At 44.7% G+C, this 17,279-nt stretch overlaps 1 long non-coding RNA gene across 1 annotated transcript; it reads right to left on the bottom strand.

Moving 5' to 3' along the window:
- Positions 1-1,469: 1,469 nt before the first annotated feature.
- Positions 1,470-17,081, bottom strand: LOC148121298 (uncharacterized). Its single transcript, XR_015738333.1, has 4 exons — positions 16,879-17,081; positions 4,961-5,123; positions 4,607-4,715; positions 1,470-4,097 (listed from the first exon to the last, which is right to left on the bottom strand). It is a non-coding gene; the product is annotated as an uncharacterized LOC148121298 (long non-coding RNA).
- Positions 17,082-17,279: the final 198 nt, after the last annotated feature.

The following is a 17,279-nucleotide window of genomic DNA, read 5'->3' on the forward strand; positions in this document are numbered from 1 at the left end:
TTACTCTACTGTCCAATCATCTTAGCCTCTTCCCTGAACCATGTACTGCATTTTCATCGTGGACTAGGCTCTGAAACAGCTTTAACCAGCTCTATGCACTTGTTAGGGATAATTCTCTTACAGACTGACCAGGAGTCTAACATTCATGAAAGGCGAATGTGTGCCCCATGAGACTATTGCTTCCCCGAATCTCCTAAATCTAACATTGGCACAGGAGTCCATTCAGCTCTTACTCGGTCATTTGGCAATTCTTGTACGGTTACTGGATATATTAAGGTTGGTTGTTTGAAAATCTTAGGCTGTTCCTCTTAGTTCTTATAACGAAATGCTGAAGTTGGTTCTCTATTAAATTCCTCTGTCTGGATTTGAATATCTCTGTGGTGCATTTTATTAAGTTTTTCTAAGGCCTGTGTTTTAGCACTCAGACTAACCACCATTTTTAGTGATAAAACAAAAATGATAGAGCTGATAATGTTTACAATTGACATTGCACAAATCCCATCTAAATTGGCTATCCTCTCATTTAATCTTTCCATTTTCAAACTGTCCAGCGTATGATCAAACAGAGACACAAATCCTGCCAATGTAATGATGTTTCCCATTTTTTAATGTGGGGAAAAAAACTCTCTCTTTTAACTAATTCCTCCTTTTTAAGAATTCCAAATATCTTACCAAGTCTGCAGACGATGTTGGTGAAGATGTGATTGCTGCTACGTAGAACAGTAGAAGCCTCACTGGATTTCAAGGCAGCACTTAGTTTGGCAGCAGCCCGAGAAGGGGGTTCAGAGAAAGTCCACCAGGAGAGAAACAAGAAAAACCCAGCCAGCAGGGCAGTGACTCCAGCCGCTTGTAGCTCCGGCCTATGCCCGTGGCTGTAAAGCCATTGGCAAACAACTTTCTCATAAATTTGTACCCCAAATGTTGGGCACCAAATGTAGCACGAATCAGTAAAACCCAGAGACAGTTATGGGGTAAGAGCCCCATCCACTGGCCCTTACCTCTACCTCAGACCAAATATGAACAATCCTGCCCCCACAAATCCTCAGACTGAGACTGAGACTGAGAGCTGCCTCCTCTCATTTTATATTACTCTCTAGTACTGGGATTAAAGGTGTGCACCACCACCACCCGGCCTCTATGGCTAACTAGCGTGGCTGCTGGGATAATTAAAGGTGTGTGCAACCACTGCCTGGCCTGTGTGGCTGACTAGCGTGGCTGCTTTGCACTGATCTTCAAGCAGGTTTTATTTGTTAAACCACAAGTAACATACCACTATATAAACTGGCAACATGGTTTTGTTATTTCCACCGCAAAGACAGTATTTTATTAATTAATTAATATTTTATTAATAAAAGTTCTTGCAGAACTTTTCTCCCTAATGGTTTTATTTATTGATATAAATGTACATGCCATAAAAAGCACAAGTCTTAAGCACACAGTCCAATAATAATATGGTTTTGAATTCATGAGTCTTTCCTAATCTCTGGCAATGTTTTTCTGAAAGCAGAAATGTATTTAGTATATAGTTCTTTATATAGTCCACAGGTCAGTAGTCTAGACCTCCGACACAGTTTGTTTGACTTCCACATTCCCATGCAGCTCTCACTGTTCATTGTCACTGCCCTCTTAATTATGATGTCTAATTTCTTTTTTGTCTTTTCCCCAAAGATGGAGGCGAACTTCTCAGTCCACTCACCCTGGTGTACCAGAAGGACGGCGTGCTCACTTCCGGAATTGTAATGTATTCTATCTCTCAGAATTCCTCGATGTCATGAGAACTCAGAGCTCCCCTTGCAGCTGCCTATGTTTATAAGCCGTATTTTGGCACGCTGGGCTCTTCCAGATTAGCAATTACAATTGTTTCCTTGTTGAATTTTATGATAAAAACATGACCAGCAAAACTTTCCACCACATGCAAAAAAAGAAGACAGGTAATGAATGATCATGTCTGTGTTGCTGCAAATAAACGAAAGAGGGCTTTGAAGATCTGCTGCTCTTCCTCCCACCCAGGGGAAAGAAACACCCAATTCTCCGCAGCCCAGATGGTGCCTGATTCTACAATAATGAATTGGGCTGTCAGATATGAGTTTAGGTCTCTTGCCTGTTAGAGATGCTAATGAGATTCAGAATACTAATCTCCATTTGCCTGAGCAGATGGAGTTAGCCACAGTTTGTGCCAGGCACCATACAATGTGTACTATTAATTCTCAAAACTTCATCTGGTAGGAATTTGACACACTCCTTGTACAAGTGCAAGTACCACGTCGTTTAGTGGTTACCAGGAAGTGAACCTGGGACATGAACCCAAGGCCTATGCTTTTATCTACTAGGACACACAGTCCCAGGAAGTTTTCAATGGGGGCAGATCATGTGTGACCATGTAGTTGTACTCAGTGTCATCAATGTCAAGGTTGGTGACAGCATTACTCTGCAATCTCAGGAGGTCTAGCTGACATTGTTAGCTTTGTGTTTTGCTCTCCCATGGCTCGCCTTGACACCCGTGAGGCAATCACATTAGGGTGAACGATTTGGTCCCACCAAGCAGAAGCCATCGTAAGCATCTCCTATGCTTACACTCCACTTACGTCTTCCTTTCTGGAGTTGTCAAAGACAACTGCCTCCCTTTTCTTACCTTTAGTCTGCAGTGGTGGCCTTTAAGATTCTTACCTTCTTCAAGGCCACTGTCTTGCTCTGCCGGGCTGAAGAATGATAATGATCCTGGGGAAGCAGCTTGCATGTCTCCACCGGCACCCAAGCTGCAGTCTGCGTTAGTTACAATGAGTTCCAATCCAGAAAGCGCTGGGTGCCTTCTCCCCAAGCCCCTTAACTATTGGAAAAAGAGCTCGCACGCTATTGAAATCATTCCATTAAGTCTATCATCAGCACCTGGCTGACCAGCCATCCTCACTGAATGTCTGCCATGTTCTAGCACCATATGGGGAATTGGAGAAGAAGACCTAAAGTAAATAAAAGACGCACTCCTACCTTTGTGTCGCAGAGGTGCTTAAAAATTGTACATAGTAGTGACCTAAAAACTCCCTTAGGATGAACACCCTTTGAAATGCGGAGAATTAACACACAAGCCATACAAACTGTGTCTCATCTGTATTGCCATCTGCATAGTGAAGGACACGGTTAAAAGCAGTCCAAATTGAAGGTGACAGTACATTCTAGATGGAAACACAAATGGTCTCTCACAGGGAACGGCAATGTCGTCACTGAGCCTTGGATTTTCTGATGACAAAAACGGACTATGCATTGGCAAAGACTGACTTGTGTCTCTCTCACCGTTTGGTCTGTAGGACGGCATAATATACTCGTTCATCATCAAAGATTCAAAGTACCAGGTGAAGAATTTTGTTGAGGTTGACGTGCTAGTGGCACATCTGGTATTCTCCCCTAGTTACAAAACGTTGCTGATTCAAACGGACAAGGTACTTTATTAGACAGTTACTCTCGACACGGTCTTCAGACACTGTCATGTGTGATGGGAATAAAGGCCAGGGTGTGTTGTGTAATGAGTCTCCTCGCATCGGAAGTCTAGCGGAGATGAAAACCTTGCACTAAATGAGACAAAACAGAAGGATGAACCTCAGTTTCCTGCTAACTTCATAAGGAAGCATGGAAGCAGTCCTGAACTCCCTCTGACTTTGTAATGTGAGAGAACAAACTGTCATTAGACAAGTGTTCAGCAGTTAGGTCCCACACAGCTGCTGACCAACACCTCAGCCCCATCAGCAGAAACCATGCAGAGAATCTCAGTGAACACCACAACGCCGGGAAAGGACAAAAGCATTGCTCATCCTTGACAAGTTTGCAAGAATCACTCCAAAGCAGGTAAGGGATGCAAACATTCACAGGTGACAGTAGATGACCAGAAAGGGACCACGTCAACGCTTGGCAGAAAGTCTGCAAGCAGGTGATGGCAGGTGTCTAGATTAGAGACAGTACACAGAGCTCCGTCCATTGCCTCTGACGGGACAGACACTCCATACCTCTTCCAGGTTGCAGAACTCCTGACATAGGGCAGTCTTCAGGTCCGCACAGTCTCTCCTGCATCTCAGCGCTACTAGACATTCCTTGGTTAAGTGTCGGATCTAGATAGGGGACACAGGATCTTAGTGGAGGTGTTTATGAAAACTGTCCCACTCCGACCCAAAGGCAGTGAAGTGTCCCACCTCCAGAACGGGAGGACTTGGCCACATGCTGATGTCCCCCATCCCTGGCAAGCGGTTCGGGGTATCTGGACATAGTTAAGCATGAAGAAACAGAACAGAGTTACCCCCAAGCTGCTTGGGGCAGAGGTAGGGCTACCTGGGTGCATTTAGGAGAGGCTTCAGTGAGCTTGGCCGTACCCTTCCTAAACCAAGGGTGGGTGGGTGGGGACCAGTTCACCGACAGCATCTTTCGGTGTAGGCTGCCGTGTCGGATGGTTCTTGAAAATCTGATTTGGATGAGAACTCAGGATTTCCGGAAAGCCTACACAAAATCAGCCCTTGGAGTCACTCAGCCTCAGAAGAAACGGAAGAGAAGCCCTTCAAAGAGCCTCAGACTTGAACTATTCCCCTGGAGATGAGAGGTGAGGGTATGCTCAGGGATGCCTTACCTGATGCCTTTGGCCTTGAGGACCAGGTGTGCCCTGTGAGAGTAGGGGCAGAACCTCATGCTGTAGATGCTGATCATACCCTCTGGGACTGGTCCTGGGGGACAGCTGCCTGCAGGGCGGGGCAGGGGTGAGAAGGTGGAGAATCTGTTAGCCCTGTGGGGAGGGGCCTTGCTCACCCCATGGATGTTCTTGGAGGACTCTGTTCTGAGCCTCCACTCAGAGGAACAGTTGCACATACAGTTTGTCCAAGTCTGTCCTCTGGTTTACAGGCCAAGGCTCAGTTACCCCTCTCCAGAGAGAGCAGCCCCATCACACCTCTCCCCCATCCCAAGGGTCCAAGTCTTGAAGGTTTACCTCTCCCCAAGCTTCTGGAGGCATCCCCAGACATCAGTCTCCGGGTCTGCGCAGTTCCCCAAAGCTCACAGTCGCCGCCTTGTGGCCCTCTGCTGCTGGAGCTTCCAGATACAACTGGGCTCCCTCCAGACCCAAACTGACTTTCTCAGCAGTGGTCAGCACTCTGGTGGAGGAGAGAGAAAGTGAGTTGGGACCCCTAGGATAATCGAGCCCTCCCCAAGACACCTCCCCAGATATGGAAGCCCATAAATGGACGAGGGAAACAATAAGTACCCCAGAAAACACCTCTTGCTTCAGACACACAAGGAAAGCGTTTGGTGGGCCCTCACCCACAGGAAGAAGCCTGGACATTTAAATTCCAACGTGGATTTCATAGGAATCGGAAACAAATTGATCAGGCTAATACTACCTTTTTTCTTTCTCTCACAAATCCTCGTCCTAAACAGATAGTTGACCACACCTGCATAACGTGTTCAGCGGACTTTCTTTTTGAAAAAGGCCAAACTTTCTCATGGTTCAGCAAATAGAATGGAACACTTGGGACATGGTGGGACTCTGCACCACTCAGGAAGTGAATTATTCCATTTGCTGAACCATGAGAAAGTTTGAGCTTCAAGTCCACACCGCTCTCCCGGCTCTCGCCTCTTCCTGATATTCCATTTGTGAGGTTTCTACCCAAGTTCTGAAAAACTGGCAGTGAGGAGGAACAAGACTCCTGGAGCCAAGGACTGTTTCTGAGCCCTCCTCCAGCCGGACTTTCTGACAGAAGTCCTTTAGTGTCCAAGGACAAAAAGCTCAGCAGCACAGCACCCATCTACGTGAGGTCGAGGAGGCAGCTGGCCTTGATGCTGCCACTGGTAAGCTGAAACCCTGAATGCTAGCAAGTGAAAAAAAGAATTCCTTTGACTTTCCAGGCCTGAGACAGAGTGGAGATGGCTTGCAAACACACTTTATGGCATGAAAGGAAGGACAGAAAAGCATCAGGTGTCTCATTTACACTCAGTTATTTCTGATTTACTTCATTTCCTAAACTTCTGTGTTGTGTGCTCAACACTGCTCCTCCTTTTCAAAAGTGCCCCCAGAAGAATGACATTATTTGTTCAAAGTGAACAATTAGCAGAGTTAAAGGATTTTAAAAGTCCAATGATTTTCAAAGGCCCATTGTTGTGGGCTGCAACAGCAGACAGTTGATCTCCAGAAAAACCAACAGCACATACGGACAGCTTCATTGCTGAATCTAATTTTTCACTAACATAACAGAGTCTTATCATAGCGCTTATAGGACAAACGGTTCTGGGCCTTTGGAATTCTCACCTCTTCTGAATGTCTTGGCTGATATCAAATTTTTTCTATAAAATAAAAATCTTTGTAATTTTCAGCACTAATTCAACCACAGTTTTAGTCAAGAATCCAGTGATTCCATGGGAGTTAAGCCTAAATGCCAATGTGTCATTGATAGTTCCTATATTGGAATTAGGGACTAGCGGGAGCATTTGGGTCAATGCTTGGAAGAGCACACGTGCCCCCAGAAACCTGGCATCGGCTAAAGCAGACCCGTTCTTACTTTGCTGACACTTCCACTTTGGCCGATGCAGACACAGGCAACTGCTTCCCTGGAACTCACTTTGATGGAGGACAAGCTTTATGATAAACACAAACAAGAAACATAACAGCAGACTAATGCACCAACCCAGGACAGAGGAGTGTCTGTTAGCATACCAAAGCAGATGCTGGCCACCAGGTTCTCCCAGCATCCTTCAGTCCCTATCTGTTACAGGATCCTTCTGGCTGGCACCCCCTGCCCCCCATCCTAAAGTTCTCCAGCCCAGAACTCTCCTGTCTCCCTGCCCCAACTCTCCTCACATGGCCCCGACTCAGTCTGCCAGTTATATTTACTCTGGACTTTCCAGATGTTTCTACTGCATTCTTCTTTACATCTATATAGAAACCTCAGCTGAGTAGTGGTGGCGCACGTCTTTAATCCCAGCACTCAGGGGCAGAGGCAGGTGGATCTCTGCGAGTTAAAGGCCAGCCTGCTCTATGAGAGCTTGCTCCAGGACAGGCCCCAAAGCTACAAAGAGACCCTGTCTCAAAAAAATAAAAAAGAAAACAAGAAAGAAAGAAAGAAAGAGAAAAAAATAAATAAATAACCATCAACCCAATAGCCTCAATAAAAGGAGCTGTCATATCCTTTTATTTCTTTTTTTTTCCATTCACCTTTCACATAAACATAGCAGGTAGCTGAGGAAAACACATCCAGATTCTAAAAGGGAAGGCATAAGAGAAAGGCAGAATTTCAAAATCAAAATGAATTATTGTTGACCTGTTTGGTGCTTTCCTAGTTCACTTAAGCCCTAAATTGGTCCTGGAAGTGTCCTGAAGGACTTATTCTTCCATTCAAAAGATGAGTGAATGGGGGTCTAACAAGATTAAGCACTTGTTAAATGTCCCACAACTGGTAAATGTAGGAGAGGAGAAGAATTTTCACTCTGGGGACAACACTGTCATCCAGCAGCTTAGTCGGTACCAGATGCAATAGAATGGACAATCAGAAAACTTCTCCCCATGGAGGGAAGACTGAAGGCTTTTCAGGTCTCAGCTGCTCAATTCTTGTAGCGTGAAAGCAGCCATAGGAAGTATATGAATGAACGGGCACGACTGTGCACCACTAAAACCACACTCAGGTTCACTGTGCTTGATATATGTTTTAACAGCCTCTAACTTTTAGAGCTGCTTTAGGCCCCCAACAGCACAAGACATAGAAGTATCTAACGTTCTCCCCAGCTCCAACACAGCCTCCTATATTATTAACATCCCAGTCAGAGTGGTGCCTTCATTACGATAGATGTACAAATGTTGACACATCACTCCAAACACACAAATCATAAACCATTCACTCAGAGTGGCTCATGTTGGTATGATTTCTACATCACAAGTTATGGTTTATATTTGATACCTTTAGCTGCTTAAAACAGTATTGTTGGAAAGCATTTTTAGCTCTTTCAGTTGCACAAAATTACAACAGTTGGCCTATGTAAGCCTGGTGGTTTTAATTTGGGCATTCATAGTTTATGTTGGAATGGCTGAGCTAACAATGTTCAGAATGGGAATTCCATTTGCAAACTAAAATGTTCTAGTATGCCAGAAGAAACTGCATTTCCAATTTTTTCCCTCATGATTCTCTCCTTCTAAAGGAAACTAAATTTGCAAGCTGGAAATGTCACTGGTTAAAGGTTTGCCTAAGGAAGCTGTTGGGTTGCATGCTATAATCCTAGAATTTGGAGTCTGAGGCAAGAGGACCATGAATTTGAGGCGAACCAGGTCTACATAGTGACCCTGTCTCAAAAACAAAAAAGAAAAACAGAAGGAGCGGGGAGGACGAGGAGAAGGAGAAGGAGGAGAAGAAGAAGAAGAAGAAGAAGAGGAGGAGGAGGAGGAGAAGGAAGAGGAAGAGGAGGAAGAGGAGGAATGTGAAGGGCCGCATCCACATGCCCCATTACAAGATGTCGCTGGCATCCGGTTTCACCGCCAGGTGAACGCACATGTGCTAGGTAACTTTTCACTGCTGTCCCCGCCTACTCCCGAGGCATCATCTGGGATTATGGGCAGCAGACTAATCCAAGAATGACACGTCCGAAGCAAGGACTGTTTCCTATATAAGGGATGGGTTCCTTCATATCTGGGTCCCCGGCCATGTTAGCTGATGCTCTCTCTCTCTCAGGACGCATTAAAGCTATTTCTGCAGAAGAATCCTAATGTCCCGCATGGTTCTTACTGGCGAGAGGATAGCATGGGACATTTGGTGCCGAAACCCGGGAAATCCTGACCATCACTCACACCAACGGGGATCTCTTGAATTCACCTTGGATTCAGGAAGGATTCAGAACTGCAGGTCTGCATGCTCAGAGAGGTATGACTCTAAAGTCCAGGATAGCATATCAGAAACTGAGCAGCAGTGGGAGGTTGTGCGCGTGCACCCAGATAAGTCAAAAATGACCCTCCGGTAATTCTAAGAAGGATGGGGGAGAAAACTGACCTAAAAAGTCAAAAGCTTCATGTTATGTTGTTTGCATTGTTTTTTATGTACTGGACAGGAGAAAGATATTTGAATTTAGGAACTGCTAAAAAAGCTATTTTAAATTTAAAATATGGGCTTAAGGATATGATGTTTTGGAGGAGAGGTTCTGTTTTCGCCTCCACGGAGGATGGGAGCCTAAGTATGTGCTTGAGATCCATGTGGTTTGAATCACCGAAACCTCCTGAAATGTTGTAGCGTATACCTCATAAGTTCAGCGCAGGAGGAGCTTGAGAAAACAGCCCCCAGATTTGAGTAAAAGTGAGGTAACCAAAGGCTGGACAATAGGAAATGTGGGGCACAGGCGGCCAGCGGAGCCGATAGTGCTGGCGCACATGGGCGGGATTTACTGGAATTGGCAGAGGCATCTACAGAAAGCCAGGTCGCCATGGCGACATAGGCGTGCTAAAGTCCGGATGACTTCAGAGGCTATGTGTACAATATGGATGGCGCCCGGCCTTTCCGCGGGGCTGCAACTTTTTTGGCGGAAACTTGCCCTGACTGAGGCAGCGGGCGGGCAAACAGAGGACGCGGCGCTGCTCGCCACGCGTCAGAGGTGGAGCCGCGGGCTGCCGCGCGCCGCGCATCAGAGGGGAAGCCGCGGCCGCCAAAAATTCACAATAAAATTCCCTGAGTCCCGATTCACTCCGTGCGCTTCAGGCAGGGCCGGTCGTAATTATCATAATAAAAGCGCATCAGCATGGTTACCCATATCCTAGGTGACGAGGGCATGGTAAACTTGCACGAGTCAAGCGACAACGCAAAAAGGGGAGCGCTGGATATGCGCCCCGGGAGGCGGGCGGAGAGGCATGGGCGCGCAGCCCATGGGAGGCGGCGGCGGGAGCCGGGCCTTGATGGTACAAAAGCATGGTTGGAGGTCCGCCTATGGGAGCTCAGGTGGCGGTTTGCAGACGAAGCAGAGCGGGCCTGCGTCCCGCCCCCCGCTGTGTAGCGCAGTTTCGGCAGTTTTAAGTTAGAAACTGCGGTGGATTCAAGGATTCCTTGGTTTTACAAACCCAATAGAGACATAGCTGAGTCTTAAATTGGTTTGTTGCCTAGTTTTCTGAAGTCCAGACTATGCCAGTTTGCATTTCCACCAATGATGGAAAAGTTTCTCTTAAAAATAAGTTATAAGCAATATTTAATCTTGGTCGTGTCTTAAGAATGAAATAAAGTCTCAAGAGTTGTTTTGATTCACATTTCTCCAATGATTAAAAATGTTATATGAGAGTTTTCAATTTAGGTTTATTGCATATATTTTTATTTGATTAAATGTTCTTTGAAGGACTATTTCTGGAGTCCTTATATTTTTTATATGGATTGATGACTGATAAAGATTTCCAAATCTGTAGCATATATGTCTTGTTGACTGTTCTATGCCATACAGACAGCTTCTCAGTTCTAAGATCCTATTAATTATTTCTCTAAATGTTGGCGGGAGGCAATGTGCCCCCATAAAGATAACAATTTTAATAATTCTGTCCAATTATGTGAGTGCTCACATACTGGATCAGATAATTATTTTCTGCCCCTGGAAAAGTTCCAGGCGGAACTAATTCTACACTGAGTTTTTTAGTACTCTTAAATGTTATTTTGGGAGAAGAGTTTTGTTTATGTTTTTTTCTAGGAATGCTGACATACATCTGGGTACTGTTCATGCTATGGATTCATCTGTCCAGAGGCCTAAGGACAAAGCCTCTGCTATGGAGCTGTCTGACCTGATTGCTGCGGAGCTGACGGGTTCCTGAAAAATGATCCAGTTCCTGCCCTTGATCTATCAGTTATTGCTGTACTGTTATTGCTATACGTAGCAATATTGTTATTGCTGTACAATTGCTGTACTGCTGGATTTCCCCTTGATTTGTCAGTTATTGCTTGCTATCAGTTTCCCTTATCCTGTCAGCTATTTCTGCTGAGCACTATGGGTATCTTCAAGACAGGTTGCAAAATGCCATGGTTGTTCAAATTAAAAATTTGGATACTGAGGTTAATCTTGACAGATTGGATATGGTTTTTTGACCTTTGCTAGTCACAGAATAGGATTTTTACTGTTTTTCATGGTCCCTGAAATACAAAATTTACTAATTGGCTGTCATTTATTCTAGTTAGCTTTCCAGGGACCTAACACCAGTGCTATTGAGACCTTACTAAAAGGGGCTCTATTCTGAGAAGAGTTTTCAGGATTGTGCCAAAGCACAGTCCCCTTTGGAAATGCTTGTATATGCTGGAACATAACCTTCATGATCTCATGAAACCAAAGTCAGGACTACTCAGGTCAAGTCCTTTTGGCATTCGCCTCAAAATATCTTTCAGCATAAATCTGTATGTCTAATAACCAAAGACGGGATGACAGTATATACAGATGGCTCCAAAAATGATATGGGAGCCTATGTTATGGGTTCTAAAATATATACAAAAAACTTTTCTGCCACCTCACCCCAGATGATGAAATGTATGATGGTTTTAGAGGTTCTTCAAAGATTTCATTGAGGCTTCCCTCAAGGAGCAATATTTAATGGGGTTTATGCCTGCCAAATGCGGCCTAGGGGAAAAAAGCCCATAGTTTCCAACACACCTCTGATAGACTTCTTGATACAGCTGGAGAATTGCGCCCCTGTGTTCCCAGATACAGTGACTGATTTTTACCTAAACCATGCTCAGTAAATCAGCTAGTTAATGAGCGATTGATTCTGAGACACATAGAACCATCCACCTCTCTGTAAGAAATCTATTTAAACAAAAAAGGGGGGAATAATAAAGGAATTGCCCCCGATGCCAAGAATGGCTATTGCCATGGCTCTGTTCACTATAAATTTTTCAAATCTGGATGATAATGGCCAAAATGCTGCAATACGACATTGTTCGGATCCGCAGCGGCCCAAAGATTTGGTTAAATGGAAAGATGTGCTTTCTAATGAGTGGAAAGGCCCGGATCCCATTCAATTGAGATCCAGGGGGAGCTGTTTATGTCTTCCCACAGGATCAGGAAAATCCATTCTAGATGCCAGAGAGACTGACCCAAACGATGAGGAGTGACCCACAACATGCGGACTCGCCTAAAGATTTGGCTCCTGTTCCTCCTGCCATTTTGCGGATGGATGACAACGGTTATGATGGAGTAGCGATGGGGGATACTCTCAGCCTTCCCGAAGCCGACACCAGTCAGCCATAGAGTGGCGGTGTTTCCTCAATTTTTTACAACCAATGAGACTCTGGGGCTCCCCTACCTTCCTAGAGATGATTTATAAGCTTGGCTGTAAGATTCCAGTCCTGGGTCATGTCCTTCATCCCCTACTTCAAAGAATGGGTGAGGGTGGAAATGTTTTGGAACAGCCCTATGCTATGGAATAGTGTTTCTCCTCTGGATGGTCTGCTGACTCAAATCCCAAAGTCGTAGGGACAAAATGGTTATTGCACAGCGCTGGCTGCCCTGGAACAGGGAGCCTCTTCTGATATGTGGTTATCTATGTTAAAACAATAAGGTTTATGCCAACCAGCTCCTGCACCCCTAGGACAGTGGTCCATGGCACAGGGTAGAATGTTTGGCTTAGCTAGCCCTGAAGGTTGTCGAGCTAAAGAACATCGCACAGAGAATGGCCCTCTCTGAGAGATATGTCACCCTGCATAAGGGTTTCCTGCCACATATTCCCTTTCCCAGAAAAATGGCAGAGGACAGGCCGGATAAGTTCCAGGTGTCATGAACCTAGGGGCAGATTCCGTGTAAGCCCATTTTAATGTTTCCACTTTGGGAAGTGCGACCTCTATCTTTACCTTCTGAGGGAGTTGCCTTTCTGCAAAGAAGTAAAAAAAGGGGGAGATGTGAAGGGCTGCATCCGCATGTCCCATTACAAGATGGTGCTGGCATCCGGTTTCACCGCCAGGTGAACGCACATGTGCTAGGTAACTTTCCACTGCTGTCCCCGCCTACTCCCGAGGCATCATCTGGGATTATGGGCAGCAGACCAATCCAAGAGTGACACGTCCGAAGCAAGGACTGTTTCCTATATAAGGGATGGGTTCCTTCATATCTGGGTCCCCAGCCATGTTAGCTGATGCGCTCTCTCTCAGGATGCATTAAAGATATTTCTGCAGAAGAATCCTAATGTCCCGCATGGTTCTTGCTGGCGAGACGATAGCATGGGACAGAGGAAGAGGAGGAAGAGGAGGAGGAGGAGGAGGAGGAGGAGAAGAAGAAGAAGAAGAAGAAGAAGAAGAAGAAGAGGAAGAGGAAGAGGAAGAGGAAGAGGAGGAAGAGGAAGAGGAGGAGGAAGAGGAAAAAGAAGAAGAAGAAGAAGAAGAAGAAGAAGAAGAAGAAGAAGAAGAAGAAGAAGAAGAAGAAGAAGAGGAAGAGGAAGAGGAAGAGAAGGAGGAGGAGGAGGAAGAGGAAAAAGAAGAAGAAGAAGAAGAAGAAGAAGAAGAAGAAGAAGAAGAAGAAGAAGAAGAAGAGGAGGAGGAGGAGGAGGAGGAGGAGGAGGAGGAGGAGGAAGAAGAAGAAGAAGAAGAAGAAGAAGAAGAAGAAGAAGAAGAAGAAGAAGAAGAAGAAGAAGAAGAAGAAGAAGAAGAAGAAGAAGAAAGCTTGTTTATGGAAGGTCAACTTTTGAGGTGCAATCTATTTAGAGTAGTTAGGACAGAGGTGAGAAGCAGCATTCTTCATCTATGGGATGCAGGTTTCTCAAAACAGGCATCTGGAGCTACCAGGGTAGTGAGACCTGATTTCTAGCACTTGGGTAAATAATTCCAAGCCCCTTAGACCTCCACTTGCCATGTTTAAGATGACGACATTAACGGTATGTACATGATGGTTTGGGTATGGAATGAAGTCATGCAGACCTCATCAGTAGAGTTTTAGCTCAGTGTACCCCAAAATTAAAGAGAAATACTAATGAATATTAATGCATTTTAGCAGCACAGCGCCTTCCCATTTTGCATCCATAAAGAAGACACACATTGCAATTGTGCTGTCGGGCGTATCAGAATGAGACTCCAGCTCACAACACTCATTTCACTGGTTTGCAGTTTAATGCTGACTGAAAGTGTTGCATGCTGCAGGCAACATTTCAATAATGTGAGTTTTAATCTCACCAAAGATCACAATAGTTTTCCCAGAAGGGTTTTAATCATGACCTTTAAGCTTGCTCTCCACTTCCTCTTAAAGATTCAGTAGGTAGTTCCTAAATGGTTTTTGCAAATGTTTCGTCTGTGCTATTTCATGCTTGATTCTCTATTATATTGACTAACTCAAGCACAAAAAAATGTAATAAGGTCATAGAAACCTATTCAAAAAAAAGTTTCCAGGTATCTGAAACATAATCATATCCAGTGTGTGTGTGTGTGTGTGTGTGTGTGTGTGTGTGTGTGTGTGTGTGTGAAGGTGCATATGCACACATGTAAACATGTATGGGGAGGTCAGGAGTCTTGAGTCAAGATCTCATAGGGTCTCACACCTGGAACTTGCTGATTTGGTTGAGCTTGTGGCCTGAAAGCCCCAGAGATCCACCTCTGCCTCCCGAGGACTGGGTTACAATACACCTGACCTTGTACCTGGGTTCTGGGGCTGGAGATCAGGTTCTTATATTTTCTCAACAAGCACTTTGTCTACTGAGCCATCTCCCCCGCCATAGATCCGCTTTTGTGAAACTACAGGAATCTTTGATCATAATGATCAATGACTTATGTGTTTTCAGAATGGAAATAACTTCTTCACTCTATTTCAGTTTGTTTTGAGTAATGAGTTTTTCCTCCCTCCTTTCTCTCTCTCTCTCTCTCTCTCTCTCTCTCTCTCTCTCTCTCTCTCTCTGTCTCTCTCTGTATGTATGTATGAGAGTGTTTTACTTCATTGGGTCTTTTATTTTTTCAAGACAGGGTCTCATCATGTAGTTCTGGCTGTTATGGAGCTCAACTTGTAGACCAGGGTGGCCTCAAACTTACAGAGATGCAACTGCCTCTGCCTCCAGAGTGCTGTAATTAAAGGCTTGCACCATATGCCCAGCTTTAGATTTTTTTAAGTTATTTCCGTCTCTAACAGAGGAACTCTAATAGTTCCTCTATTGCAGGAACTATATTCCCCTATTTACCTCTCTCAAAGCCTACAGGACATGGAGGATTATAATACTGGGTGCTCCATCATCGTTCCCTGAATTCCAGAAGTCAGATGAGGAGAAGGGCCCTACCTTCACATCTGCCTTTATTCCAGGTTTGCAGGGAGTGAGGATCATAGGAATCTTCCTATGACGTTGACTCTGGGACATAGAAACAAGGCTACTAAAAGCTACCACAGGAGGACCATTCCCTTCCTCTTAAGAAAAACTGGGTCAAAGGAGACTTTCTTAAAGCACTTACTTTTGCTTCCCTGTTTCTGTTTATCTTTATAACATGCAACACATATGCATCTTGATAATATTTGAATAATCAAAAACAAAATTTCAAGATTCTGACATCAAAGTATGTAAACTCAAGCAAAACCATCAGCATCCCTGCTAAAACCAAACCATGATAGTGGTGTGACCAGAAAAGGTGGATCTGAATCATGCCATTTTCCGGTACTCACCCAGAATTACCCCCCCACACACACCCGGGCCCTCTTTTAACATCAATTTCCTGAATGTTCAAAAACTTTATATAAAATAATGTCATGTTTTCAAATAATCTACCACATCCTCCAAAATACTTCAAACCACTTCTAGAGTACTTCCAAAGCTCAAAACAGGGAAACTTTATATAAAGTTGTTACACTGTATTGCTTAGGGACTGCTGTCTGACCGCAGTCAATACCCATGCAAATTTTCTTTTGTTCTAAAGCCGTTAAATTAGAGAATATGGAATCACTGATAAGAACAGACCATATTATTCCGTCTTGGTTTAATCTCTAAATGCAAGAGCTGTTGAGTAAGATCTTTATAGACATTTAACTGACTTTACACCACAAACTACTTTTGAATCACTTCAGCATTTAATAGGTGCATTGCCTTGGCCAAATAACAAAACCCTAATATAACCTGACATTCTAATGCCGTGTTATTCTAGTGGAGGTAAGAATACCATGTGGTTTAGAAGTTTTATCTGCATAAGTATGATAAGCATTTACTACTTATCATGTGCCTTTCATCTGGCAAGGTTTTGTTTTTGTTTTTTGGTATTAACTGTTCTATTTACTATTATTTGACTTTCATAGCCTTTAAAAGACAGGCAGTCCCTGAAATGAAATTCCCCTGCCTGCTTGTGACCTCATCAGAAAACACAAATCCACTAATGCCAAGCAGAGGCCAGGAATTCTTGACTGTGGGATGCTACTTGCCAGTCTTCATCCAAACCAGAAAATAAAAACAATTTAATTTTGATTACAGGTATCTGGCTTAAAGACCCCTTCTTTGTTCTTAGATTATTGACTTTTGTTGTTGTTCTGTTTCTTTGTTTTTGTTTTTAGAGACTGGAACTTGCTGTTTCTACACAGGGTTTCTCTGTGTAGCCCTGGCTGTCCTAGAACTCGCTCTGTAGACCAAACTGGCCTCGAATTTACAGAGATCCACTAGTTTCTGCCTTCTGAGTACTGGGATTAAAGGTGTGCGCCACCACCGCCCACCTTTTTTTATTCTTTACCCTAGTGCTATGTTACCTTAGCACTTTTTTTCCTTTTTAGTGTGGCAATTTAAGAAAATACAACACCAACTATGGTTAGATACTTGGGCTTTCTTTTAAAAAGAAAGTGAAAAAGTTAGCAAGCCTTTTCTGAGAACCAAAATTTGAGTAGTTCCCAAAGTTCAGAATCGACCTAAATATGCGCTTCTCTTCCAACACAAGTGGCAGTGGCAGAAGAGACACCCCCGAATAATCTTCCAATGGTTACCTCTCTAACCCGGAGTTGGGCGGCCCGGCGACAGTCGTAAAGACCGACCCGCCCCTTCGCAAGGCCCTGCTCCGCAATTGGTCGCCGATTCCTGACGACCAATACCCTCCAGCCAATACCCGACGAGTTTGGAAGAGCCAACCAATAGACGGCCGCGTTACCGCAGCTAGCTAGAGAAATGGCCGTCCGGCCAGAAGTCTAGGGCTACAGGAAGAGGAGGTCGGGTAGCAGGCGGTGCGCCCCAGCATCTGGCCTCACATCCTACTGGAAACCCGCGGGGAGCCGTCGGGGCCTGGGGCACAGGTGGCTCCGCCCAGAGCGAGGACGCTGGTGGTCCCGTTTGTGAAGTCAACCGGTTCCCTAGGGTGCGGCCCCACATCACTGGGAGGCTAAATCGCAGA

This window comes from Myodes glareolus, chromosome 7 (assembly GCF_982192425.1).
Source record: "Myodes glareolus chromosome 7, mMyoGla1.1, whole genome shotgun sequence".
NCBI lineage: Eukaryota > Metazoa > Chordata > Mammalia > Rodentia > Cricetidae > Myodes > Myodes glareolus.